At 52.4% G+C, this 13,424-nt stretch overlaps 1 protein-coding gene across 2 annotated transcripts in view; it reads left to right on the forward strand.

Annotated features, from left to right (window-relative positions):
* MATN2 (matrilin 2) overlaps positions 1-13,424 on the forward strand; it is a 113,653-nt gene that overhangs the window by 34,459 nt on the left and 65,770 nt on the right. The gene's annotated exons all lie outside the window — the stretch shown is intronic.

Here is a 13,424-nt window from a genome sequence, read left to right on the forward strand (position 1 = left end):
TGTGTGTGTGTGAGTGTGTGTGTGTGTGAGCGTGTGTGTGTGTGTGTGTGTGAGTGTGTGTGTGTGTGTGTGTGTGTGTGTTACAGTTCTAAGATATGAGTCATTGCTCAATTGGAGAAAGGCAGGAAGATGGCGAGAGGGGTTTTAATAGAGAATACCAAACCTATTCTGTAAGCCATCAACTATTTCAGGGCTTCTTTATGCTTCTCTTTAGCAATTAAGAGGAAGCCCATTGTCAGATATACTCTGAGAGGAGGCTTTTTTTTTTTTTTTTTTAGTGAAACTTTAGCAAACTGCTTTACCTTGCGAGGAAATTCAATTCCCTGGAAACTGCCTTTTCCAGGGTTAACCTGGGGCAGCTTTCTCTTTGGCTCCCTCGCAAAGAAAATTGTCCAGGGTTCTGGAAACCATAGTTGTTGAGCCCCATGCGATGTCTCTTTTCTCTCAGCTCATGTAGCAGTGACTAGAGGAGACTGGTGTGATGTGGCATATTTTTTTTCTCTCTTTTCCATTTTGCTGGCGCGTCGGTGCACACACTCCCCGAGGGCCTCGGAGAGCTGTGTTCCTAAAGGAATTTATGACAGTCAGCAGGGGCAACTGAAATTTGAGCTCGTGTCAAGCCAGAATTCCTCGGGGCCCCGTTGACCCATGTCTGCGGTTTATGGAGCACCACTGCTACCCGAAGATGCAGGCTCATTCACAGAACCTTCTTTAAACACACAGAGAAAAAAAACCCTCATGACATTGGCAAGTGCATTTTGCTTAAAAACTTTGCAGTGTGGCCAGCTGGTGTGGCTCAGTTGGTGAGGTGTCAGCCAGGTGCCAGGAGGTCTTTGGTTCCATCCCCTGTCAGGGCACCTTCCCACGTTTCAGGCTTGACCCCCAGTAGGGGGCGTGCGGGAGGCAGCCCATTGATGATTCTCTCACATTGATGTTTCTATCGCTCTCTCCCTCTACCCTCCTCTCTCTAGAATCAATGAAAACATTATAAAGCGCGCGCGTGCGCGCGCACACACACACACACACACACACACACACACACACACACACACTTCGCAGATGTATCTCCACAGCCAGGTAGACTCCATCCCTCCCCGGATGCCCTTCTCTCTCTGCTCTGCAAATGCTCTTGGAAACGGCTGGTAAAGTGCACACAGAGCAGACCTGACAATGCGAAAGCCCAGCAGCTGCCCGTGAGCTGTTGTTCTGCTTGTAGGTGTTGGAAAGAACTTAGTAGAATGGAGGTTGACTTTGAGACCATATCTCATGTGTCCCGAGAGAAGCACATGGTGCATGACCCCTTGAGTGGTGTCAGGGGCTTTTCCCACAGCTCACTGGGACAGGTGGGTCTCTGGTGAAAATCCCACAAGCCCAGAGGAGAAAGCCAAGAGCTCTGGGAGTACAGGGAACCCACCAGCCACAGCGCTCCTTCCCCCAGTCATCTCCCACTTCCTCGCGTCTCTGGCCAGGCATTCAGAGCAGGTGTATGGGGCGGGGGGGGGGGGGGGGGAGGCGGGAGAGACTGCAGAAATCCCCTCCACCTGCAGGTACATTGTTACTCTTATTCTGAGTGGTTGTCCAAGAAGTAGAGAGATTTCAGTAGGCATCCTTAATCTGGGGAGATATGTTCAAGACGCCCAGTGGACACCTGAAACTGGATAGTACCAAATCCTTATGTTTTTCCCTATCCACATATACCTATGATGTAGTTTAACTTATAAATTAGGCACAGTAAGAGATTGACAATAATAAAATAGAAAAAATTATGATAATATACTGTAATAAAGTTATGTGAATGTGATCTCTCTCTCTCCTCTCTCTAATTGAGACAGCTATTAGAGACGGATGGGCAGGGAGCAAATACAATGGGGGTACCCTGGACAATGGGATGATTCGCTTCCCAGTGGAACATTGCGAGATTTCATCATGCTCCTCAGAATGGCATTAAATTTAAAAGTGACAAATTGTTTAATGCTGAAAATTCCCACTTAATATTTTCAGTCTGTGGTTGACCGCGGGTAAGTGACACTGCGGACGACGGGGGACTGCTGCATTTGCTCTATGTCGTTGCTGGGTACATGCCTCCTCCTTCAGAAGTTCAGTCTCTAGTGACTGTTCTTTGTGATTGAGGCTGTCCGGGCTAAGATAGGTTATGATTAGGATCATCAAACACTAATTCATCTGACCCTGCCTCACTCTGCAGTTATTTGTATGCATGGCTTGCTGGCCCCCGGGGCTGTAAGCCCCCCGAGGCTGGGCACTGCGTCTTCTCTCTGGCAGCGTCCCCACAGTTCCCGCTCTGTATTCTGCCTTCACTGCCTTCCGTGTGCCAGCCCCGAGCCAGGCATGGGTGGGATGGAGGTGAAGAAGGACCCGTCCTGACCTCAGAGGCTTGCATTATGATTTGAGGGAGTTCACAGGCCAGTAAATACGGTGTTTGGGGGATGACATTGCTGCATATTAAGGTACCAGTCGTGCTTACTGTCATCACTACCTCATGCAGCAGAAGTGGGGGCTGAGGTGGGTGCAGCAGGTGCATCTCTGGAGCCTAAGGCACAGAGACGCCCCGGGGCACTGCCCAGGGCAGGGACTGAAGAGGCTGTTTATACTTAGGAAGTGTGCCTTGTTGGGCTGTCACTCCTGGTTGTATTCCAGGCTGCAGCTGGTCCTGCCCACATTTATCTGGGGGTGGATCTGTTAACCAGTACCTGGGAGGGTGACGGGTAAGGCTCTTCACTGGGACATTTTCCTGTTCAGAGGAGACTTTCACTCCAGGTCACCCACTGGGGAACAGCTGGAAATGCCAGTGCTAGAGGCAGACCGGCTGACTGAGGGCCCTGTTCCACCCCCGCTCACATGCTCTGTGCCCGTGGACTCGATACGTAACCTCTCTGAGCCTCGGCGTCCTCATCTGTAAGTTAGGGTACTAATGGGGCCCCCCTTGCTGATGTTCTGAGCCTAATGGAAAGCCAGGCCGTACCTGACACACACATTGAAACAGAATGTGGATGAGAACACGGGAGAGAAGCCAGCGTGTGTGGCTGCCACATTTCCAGTCGCTCCTGGTGGTGGGTGGGTGCCGGGGCACAGGAAGGGGTCCCCTGGCACCATCTTCTCCTCGGGACTCGTGGCTCCGTGACAGGTGGTCTCCCAGGCTGGCCCGCCCCTTCGGATAGAGTTCTCAGGTCTGTTGTGCCCAAGAATCACCTGGAGCAATTACAAGTGCTGATTCCTGGGCCCCGACCTAGAGATTCCGACCCACTGGGTCTAGGGTACGGCCTAGGACTCAGCATTTTAAATAAACACCCCAGCATTTTAAATAAACATCAAGGCCTCAGGATCCCCGTTTGGGCTCTTCTTTATGTGCCTCCACTGGCCAACCCTCCCAGCCCCCTCCAGCTCATGGGCAGGTATCTGCAACCTCTGCCTTTCCCGCCCTCCCCACCCACATGTGCACATCGAAGGGAAGAAGCAAGGACCCTGATGGGGCATCTATGTGCCTGACACTATGCTGGGTGCGAGGAATCCATACAAGACACCACATGGGGCTGGGTAGCTCCATGTGAGGCGCTGGTGGGAGGTCCCAGGGGGCTCATGGGAAGGCCATTTAGGCCATTGGAGGGGGCCCAACAAGGAAAGGTTTTCAAAAATAGGGTTTAAGACCACAGAGCTGAGTCTTAAACCGAGGAGGCGTCAGAAGGGATGGGTGTAGGGAACTACAAACCTCTTGATATCACTGGGGTGTCGGGTAGAGGGCAGGGAGTAGTGAGCCAAAGAGCTCATTCCTCTAGGAATGTCAGTGACCCTTCTGACAGCAGCCCTTAGGATCGTGGCTTTTGAAGAAATTGCTCTGATGAAACAGCATCCTGAGGCTCGATAATACCGGGAATTTACAGCTGCCAAATGCAGCTGTTTTGACTGATCGGTGAGACTTACCAAATTATTCATTTATAGGAAAGTTTTGCAGCAAAGACAAGAAGGCTCTGGGGCATTTGTTGAGTCTCTCCACTCTCCCAGGCCAGGGATGCCACCGATGAGATGACTGGCCATGGAGGTTGGGAGGGATCACATGGGGGTGATTGGAAAGGGTCTGATTGACAAATAGGTTTCATTCCCCAAGCCTCCTCCAGGCACCAGGGAATGGGGACTTGGGGTGCTGTGTTGAGAGGAGTCCTGTGGCTGAACTTTGCTTTTGAGTTTGGCGGCGGGGGGGGGGGGGGGGGGGGGCGGGGGCGGGGGGGGGAGGGGGCGGGCAGGAGGTCTCAAAGGTCCTGAGGCTGGGGGCCACATGCAAGGCTTGGGATTTGCCATCCGGGTTTGAGATTCTATCATGCAACTGGCTGTCGATCCAGTTGTCTCCTTTCCTGTGGGTTATACAGTCGGGTTTTTGAGCCTTACATGCAGGACTTGACATTTATACCAATTAGTTTTCTTCTTGTTAGTTTTGACTTATTATTTTGGCTCTCAGAATCCTTTCTGGTCCTGACTCTGTTATTCAGCTTATTTGAAATTTCTTCCAGCATCGTATGTATTTGTGTCGAGAGAACAAGTGTTCCCAAATTTGGACAAATGTCTGGAAAATGTTACCAAGCAGGGATTGATTTGCTAATGAATCTAAGCCATGTCTTAGATCCCATTAAGAAGTCTAGGGTGTCTCCCTACTACAATGCGATGGCGTTTTCAGGCCGTTCCCCGGGGGTTCTTTGAGAAGATGTGAGTAGAGCAGGACTGATTCAAAGAAAGCCATAGCTCATCAAGCACTGTGACATGTCTGGCACAAGGTTATGCAGCAGCTGGTGGCTGACTAATGAAGACACTGGAGAGGGAAACATTGGCTGTGGCCTTTCCAGCCCTGGCCAAGGACCATGGGCCCCAGTCAAGTGCCATAAATACTGGGACTTGTAGGTTAAGTCACACTGGGGGCAAAAAGAAAGATAGTCCGAATTGCCTCTGAAATATCCTTGAAATCACTCATGTTCCATGAGAGCTAGTAGTCAACAGTCTGGAGGTACGTGGGGAAGGAACCACAGGAGGTGGCACAGGGCCACATCTCAGGCGCCTGTGGGCACAAGCTCACCCCGCACTAAGGCAGATGGGACTGCAGTGCTGTGCTACGTGGTCGTCTTTCCTCTCCGTCTCTGGGTCTCTCTCTTTCTCTGACCAGCCCATAAAGTCCAATCCACACAAACCAAATGCTCACGGGATGCAATTTTCCTGAGCGATTTATATATTCTTAAAATAGTAGGTAAGCACCACCGTTACAGTTTGAGGCGACTAATTCTTATGATCTTTCTCTTTTCTTTGCGCTGACCCCTGGCCCGCCTAACAGCCCACTGTCGTGAATGGGGCTTTATCTGGAAGGTTATGTGCGCACGGTTGATGTGGCCAGTCTTGTCTGCCCACCCTTCTTATTTCTCATTGAAAAATAATGTTGGCGCTAATAATCAGTGTCTCATGAGTACAGTTGACCCATGAGCAACGCAGAGGTTAGAGGCGCCAACCCCCTGCAGTTGAAATCATGAATAACTTTGGACTCCCCCAAAACTTAAGTGCTGACAGCCCCGTGTTGACCGGAAGCCTTACCGATAACATAAACAGTCAATAAACATGTCCTTGGTATGTTATGTGGATTATATACTGTACAAATACTGAGAATAAAGGAAGCTAGAGAAAAGAAAATGTTATTAAGAAAATCGTGAAGAAGAGAAAATACGTTTACGGTATTTATTGAAGAAAATCCGTGTATAAGTGGGCCTGTGCAGTTCAAACCTTGTTTTCAAGGGCCGAATGTATAATGAGCTAATTTACCTGTTTTTCGGTTTCTCGTAAATAAAATTGAGTACCTCAGTCTTTGTTGTAGAGCACCGGACACTAAAACCAGGTTGGTAAAATGAGTCAATTTCCTGTGCCAACTGCAGTAGATTGTAGGATCCTGAGGCTGAGTGCTGGCCGAGGGGGAGAGTGATGTCTGACAGAGATGAAGAGTAAAGGGCATTGCTAAGCCTGCCCTCGCCCAGGCAGTCACGCAGAGAGGAAGTCAGCATCCTCCCAGCCCCTCCCTCGCACTCCGTCTTTATAGTCTACCTATTTCCCTGTATCCTGCTATTATTTGTCTGTATGCCTGCCTTTCACAATTGGGAGTCTTTCCTTCATTGTATTCCCAGAGCCTGACACACAGTAGGTACTCACTAAATATTTGTTGAATGTCTGGCTTTCCCTAACTGGTGAATGTGGAATCTTCATTTCTTCCCCTAGAATCAATTATTTGCATGGCTGACATCCAAACATAGAATTCCCGACTCACCTGATCCATCCCATCTAGGAATGAAAACATAAATTATATATGTTTTCCCCCTTCTTACACTCCTACTGGCTCATAATAATAATAATGATCTCTCTCTCCCTCTTTCTTTCCTTTTTTAAAAATATATTTTTATTGACTTCAAAGAGGAAAGGGAAGGAGAGAAACATCAACGATGAGAGAGAATCATTGATCGGCTGCCTCCTGCACGCCCCTCACTGGGGATCAAGCCTGTAACCCCGGCATGTGCCCTGACGGGGAATTGAACTGTGACCTCCTGGTTCATAGATCCATGCTCAACCACTGAGCCATGCCAGCCAGGCTCTCTCTCCCTTTGTCCCTCTCCCTCTCTCTCATTATAAAGCAGCCTTAATTTTTCTCCCCAGGGTCCCTTTGAAACTTTCGATGAGCCAGTTTTTTCTCTGTCCCTTTATGACATTTTCATCTGCTTCTTAGTGTTTCTGTTCCTTCTTCAGGAATTTAAAAAGCAACAACCATGATTATTCCTAGAACAGTTTTAGCCTCTGGCTCACTGCCACCTTCTCTATCGTTACTTTTGCCATAATTCTTGGTGATTTCAGTATCCATATGAATGATCCCTCAATAGCTTTGACTTTCTTTCCTCCAATATTCTTATCCTCCACTATCTCTCAGCTATTGCCCCTCTTATCATACTCTTGACCCTGTGATTATAATGATTGCAGTCCCGCCATAATCTCAGTTCAAACCTCCTGTCTTCCCAGCTCACCCCTTGTAATACCTTCCAGCATTCCAGCGTCAATAACTGTGACCTTACCTGGACTTCCAGTCCATTGATCCTGCTGCTGCTTCTCTGTCCTTCATCCCCTCATTTCTTCTACCCCCTGCTCCCCCAGTGTAATTCCACAGGAAATCATTGTAGTCTTCCTGTCGATTGCTTTTGCCTGATTCATCACTCTCGCTTGGCTAAATGACAGCTCTGGTTAAATCAACTTTTGCCTGTTATCTCCTACACCTGTAGCTGTAGCAAAACACACACCATGTTATTGATCTCATGTCAATTCCATCATCACCACCCTCAAGTCATCCTCTAATGCTGCCCAGAAATCCTACTCTAGTTGCCTAGTCCATTTAATATACCCTTATACTGTTCTAGAAATTGTTACTTTTTTTCACTTGTATCATTCCATTTTCTACAGTTTTTTTTAAGTGCCCACAGACCATCTGCTTGTGGGGACTTTGCTGGGAATGAATATGAAATATCACATTTTCTGAACTCCATCTCCCTTCCCCACTCCACCCTGGGCGTTTGCCTATTGTCTGGGCCACATCCCTCCTGTTCCCCACAGTTCCTCAAAGACCCATGGCCCCAGCTCCATCTCTCCTGTCCCACCCTGTACAGGCTCCATGGCCTCGCTCCTCTGACCTCTCAATAAGCACGTGCCAAGGGGATGAGAATGGGAACAGCTTGCAGCCTGATCTCGGGAGGCGAGCATCTGTTTTCATGCTTTTATTAAATAAAAAAATACAAGTAGACATTTAGCAGAGGAGAAGCACTTGGCAGGAGGCACACAACTTTGGGCCATAGTTTTCAGTCCCTGTGAATCCAGGGAAGGAAAGAACTGGCCCCAGAGAGCGGTACAGTCTCAGTCCGCCTCGAGCACGTGGAGGGCCGTGCGGTCCCAGTGCACCTGCAGCACCCTGAGGGCTGTGCGGTCCCAGTGCACCTGCAGCACGCGGAGGGCCGTGCGGTCCCAGTGCACCTGCAGCACGCGGAGGGCTGTGCGGTCCCAGTGCACCTGCAGCACGCTGAGGGCCGTGTGGTCCAGTGCACCTGCAGCACGCGGAGGGCCGTGTGGTCCAGTGCACCTGCAGCACGCGGAGGGCCGTGCGGTCCCAGTGCACCTGCAGCACGCGGAGGGCTGTGAGGTCCCAGTGCACCTGCAGCACGCGGAGGGCTGTGAGGTCCCAGTGCACCTGCAGCACGCTGAGGGCTGTGAGGTCCCAGTGCACCTGCAGCACGCTGAGGGCCGTGCGGTCCCAGTGCACCTGCAGCACGCTGAGGGCTGTGAGGTCCCAGTGCACCTGCAGCACGCTGAGGGCCGGTGAGGTCCCAGTGCACCTGCAGCACGCTGAGGGCCGGTGAGGTCCCAGTGCACAGGCAGCACGCGGAGGGCCGTGCGGTCCCAGTGCACCTGCAGCACGCGGAGGGCCGTGCGGTCCCAATGCACCTGCAGCACGCGGAGGGCCGGTGAGGTCCCAGTGCACCTGCAGCACGCGGAGGGCCGGTGCGGTCCCAGTGCACCTGCAGCACGCTGAGGGCCGTGCGGTCCCAGTGCACCTGCAGCACGCGGAGGGCCGTGCGGTCCCAGTGCACCTGCAGCACGCGGAGGGCCGGTGCGGTCCCAGTGCACCTGCAGCACGCTGAGGGCCGTGCGGTCCCAGTGCACCTGCAGCACGCTGAGGGCTGTGCGGTCCCAGTGCACCTGCAGCACGCGGAGGGCCGTGCGGTCCCAATGCACCTGCAGCACGCGGAGGGCCGTGCGGTCCCAGTGCACCTGCAGCACGCGGAGGGCCGTGCGGTCCCAATGCACCTGCAGCACGCGGAGGGCCGTGCGGTCCCAGTGCACCTGCAGCACGCGGAGGGCCGTGCGGTCCCAGTGCACCTGCAGCACGCGGAGGGCCGTGCGGTCCCAGTGCACCTGCAGCACGCGGAGGGCCGTGCGGTCCCAGTGCACCTGCAGCACGCGGAGGGCCGGTGCGGTCCCAGTGCACCTGCAGCACGCTGAGGGCCGTGCGGTCCCAGTGCACCTGCAGCACGCTGAGGGCCGTGCGGTCCCAGTGCACCTGCAGCACGCGGAGGGCCGGTGAGGTCCCAGTGCACCTGCAGCACGCTGAGGGCCGTGCGGTCCCAGTGCACCTGCAGCACGCTGAGGGCCGGTGCGGTCCCAGTGCACCTGCAGCACGCGGAGGGCCGGTGAGGTCCCAGTGCACCTGCAGCACGCTGAGGGCCGTGCGGTCCCAGTGCACAGGCAGCACGCTGAGGGCCGGTGAGGTCCCAGTGCACCTGCAGCACGCTGAGGGCCGGTGAGGTCCCAGTGCACAGGCAGCACGCGGAGGGCCGTGCGGTCCCAGTGCACCTGCAGCACGCGGAGGGCCGTGCGGTCCCAGTGCACCTGCAGCACGCTGAGGGCCGTGCGGTCCCAGTGCACAGGCAGCACGCTGAGGGCCGTGCGGTCCCAGTGCACCTTGCAGCACGCTGAGGGCCGGTGAGGTCCCAGTGCACCTTGCAGCACGCTGAGGGCCGGTGAGGTCCCAGTGCACCTTGCAGCACGCTGAGGGCCGGTGAGGTCCCAGTGCACCTGCAGCACGCTGAGGGCCGGTGAGGTCCCAGTGCACCTGCAGCACGCGGAGGGCCATGCGGTCCCAGTGAACCTGCAGCACGCTGGGAGTGGCAGGTCTAAATGACACAATCATTTCTGAGCTTTGCTTGGTGGTAAAAAGCATGGGCTACAGAGCCAGACAAGATAGATGGGATTCAGATCCTGGCCGCTCTACTCCCTAAGTATGAGACCCAGAGCTAGTTATTTAACCTTTCTGGACTCACTGTCCTCATCTGCAAAATGGGACTAGTAACAGTCCCTACGCCCTAAGGTGAGTGGGGAAAATAAATAAGCCAACATAAGGAAAGCTGTCAGAACAAGGCCTCGTACTTACTAAGTGCTCAGTAAACAGTAGGTATAAATTATTATTATAGTCTCTTTCGAGTCCTATAGCAGCCCGGTGAGGTATTATCCCCACTCACAGAAGAGCAGACGGTGGGTTAAAGAGGTCAAGGAGAGGCTCAAGACCACATGGACAGAAAGTGGTGGAGGCTAGACTTGCACTAAGATCATAGGACTCAGCCCGGCTAGCCGGGCTCAGTGGTTGAGTGTTAGCCTATGATTCCAGGTCAGGGCATATGCCCGGGTTGTGAGTTCAATCCCCAGTGTGTGTGGGGGGGGAGCGTGCAGGAGGCAACCGATTAATGATTCTCTCTCATTGATGTTTCTATCTCTCTCCCTCTCCCTTCCGAAAAAAAACAAAAAAATAGATCATAGGGCTCCCCTGCTGAGCATTTCAGAGCTCCCTCCCAGGCTCTGGATGACATTATTTTACCCTGATCATAGAGATTCGCATCACTCCCTTCTCCAGACAAGCCCGGATCTCCCCAGGCAGATGGCACCAAGTATTTACTGTACAATTACACGGTCATGATTGAGTGTAGCCGGAACGAGGGAGGCTGATTGGTGACAAGTCAGCAACCCTGAGAGGAGGAAATAGTTCCAAGGTTGCACACAATCTTTGATGCGGGCTTACTGTGTATCTGACTGCTTGGTTACACGGATGGATGCATGGATGAGGTACATTTCCCGCTTTGGGGAATTCGCAGTGAGATAGTGCGGTACTGACTCACCAGAACTCCTTTTCTGGTGGTTCTCAGAGTGTGGTCCCTGGAGCAGCGGTATCACCTGGGAACTTGCAAGAAATGCACATTTTCAGGTTCCACCCTAAACCTATAGACTCAGAAGCTCTGAGGGTGTAGCAAGTTAGTTATCAGCAAGTTCTCCAGGGAATTGGGAGGCGCCCCAAGCTTGAGAACCACTGACGGGGCCCTTTCAGGGACAAACCGTGAGACTGGTTGTGAGCCCTCCAGGGACCTGAGGAGACGTCTTAAAGGAAACTGGGTCACTTTGGCTGCCAGGACTCATTGTCAGCTCACAGTCACAGCTCCCTTGTCACCTCCAACAACATTTTGAACCTTTGTGGTATTTTGCAGGAATGCATCCATTTAGCACACCGTTCCCTGCAGGGTTTCCAGGCTTCCCTGTAAACTGATCGTGATGCTTGGGGGATGTTGACACCGTGACCAAGACCCAAGACCCACAGTAGGAATCCCAGTCGCAGGAGGACTCACTTCCTGTTTCCAAAGAGGAAGTGCATTCTCAGGGGAACAGCCGCTGTCTGCCTCCCTCCCTTCCCAGGGGCCTTCCATGCATCTCCTCCTCCCTGGCAGGGTCTGGGCCTGGTCCCAGTTCTCAGCAGGTGGAGAGCATTGGGCCACATTCTCCCTGAAGTAACTTCACACATCAATCAAAGGTGGGAGATATGGGGGGGGGGGGTGCAGGTAAGGCTCCTAGAAAGGGCTCAGCCTTGCTTCTGGACCCTGCCTTCTTTCTTGGGACCCGTGGGTCTGCATCCACTGCTCCCTGGGTAGGGCCATGTGCTAGACTATGGCGCCTTCGTGAACCTTAGAAAAAGGCACCCCTTCCAGGTGTCTCTCGGGGTGGGCGCGCCCCCGGGGCTCAGGGCTGGACTGGATTGTTTTCTTAAATTCTCACAACCACCCAGTCAGGTGGGTGTCCATGTTATCTCCCTGTAGTTTTTTCTTTTTCTTAAGTATAAGAGGTTTCCAAACTCTCAGCACCTCCATTCTCTCATCTGCCCAATGGATGTGATACCCCTGGCTCTTTTCTCGAGAGCTTGCTCTGCAGATCGAATGAGATCATAATGATAATACGCCTCTGGAAAAAGGATTTTAAAACATCCTACAAATGCCAGGTTTTACATGGATCTTCTCCCAGAGTCCTCAAAGACAGTGTCCGGGGCCCGCGGGGGCCTTCCATTCTCACAGCCCCCAATCCTACACGTGGGTGTGGCAGGAGGTGGGTTTCCTGCCAGGATGCTGGCCTTTGGGAGTGTTTCCTCCCCTCAAATGGTTAGACGTGTGAGGCTGCAGTGGATGAGGTGTGGGTGCAGGCACTCAGGCGAGTCCCGGCCTGGCAAGCCGGCCTGGACGGGATGACCTCATGGGCCTTTCTTAGTTCTCATTCTAATGACTGGGTTCACTGTTTCATTTCTGGCTTCCTCTCTCCTTCTTGCAGCTGTGGTGTTCGAGAATTAGGGCAAGCATTTGAGATTCCTTTTCTAATCCCTATCAAATGTGGATTTAGCGGCAAAGACTGGGGAAGGGAGGAGGGACTCCCCCTGGCTGGAGGCAGTCGCTCCGAACATCTGAGAAATTCCAGCAGGAATGCCCACTTCCGCCCCCTGGGGTAGGAGGTCTCTCATGTCACCCAATAGCATCCTTCCCCCAGAATGCAGTGTGTTCCATCTGAGGACTTAAGCCTCACATAGCCTTCTTCTTGGGTGCTTAAGGAGTAAGTCTGGTGGTGGCTGTGATAAGGAAGAGACTTAACATTTGCCTTTTCCCAGCTTAACTGTGTCCTTTGATGAAATGCTTCTTGGCGGGTCCCTTAGCCATTTCCACCACTGCCCTGACTGAGATTGAGCCCCCCCACCCTCAGCCAAATTAGTGCAGCAGTGGTCTGATCACCCACCTTGCAAACCACTACGACATCAATTGGCTTTTTATTACATGACTTATCTGCAGAAGACGTAAGTTATATCATATGATGCTAATCATATTACGTCCACCCCTTGTGGTATCACGTACAAATTTCTCAGTCTGAATTTAAAGGCCTTTTATCACTGGCTTCGGGCAACCCCTCCAACTTAATTCCTACCTGTGACTCCTAGCAGTCCCTCTATCACTTATTCTATCATCCACCCTCTCCATTGGTGCCTTCTCTCAATTCCGAGCTGGCACCCCAAATACGAGCTGCACCCACAAGGCCAGCTCATATCAGGACCTTGAACCCAGCCCACTCATGTCCCTGTGTGTCAGCACCACCCAGTTTCATACCAGCTGCTCTTCCACTTGTCCCATTAGCTAAGTCTCCCCAGGTAGATGGTGGTCCCTATCATTGACATTGGTCTCTATCTTAGCTTCTTCCTCATTTCCTGCAGGAGCTGGGCAAGCTTCTGTGGCATACAGTAAATAATGAAATCATTTTGACCCCGATCAGGTGTTTGGCCACCTGAAAACTGGATTGATGACTTTCTAGAAAACGAAAGTGTTTGTTTTTTCTTGTGAAAAGAAATAGCATTTGTTTGTAGCCAATACTCACGATCACCCGGACGTGCACATGCACCTGCAACTTTCACAGACACCCTTACAACTTTTCCAGGTGTGAAGAGAAACCGGTGGAGATTGGAGATATGGTTTCCCACAATAGCCAACTTGTACTGCGTTCCTCACGCT

This window comes from Myotis nattereri, assembly GCF_964212035.1.
Source record: "Myotis nattereri genome assembly, chromosome: 17".
Lineage (NCBI taxonomy): Eukaryota > Metazoa > Chordata > Mammalia > Chiroptera > Vespertilionidae > Myotis > Myotis nattereri.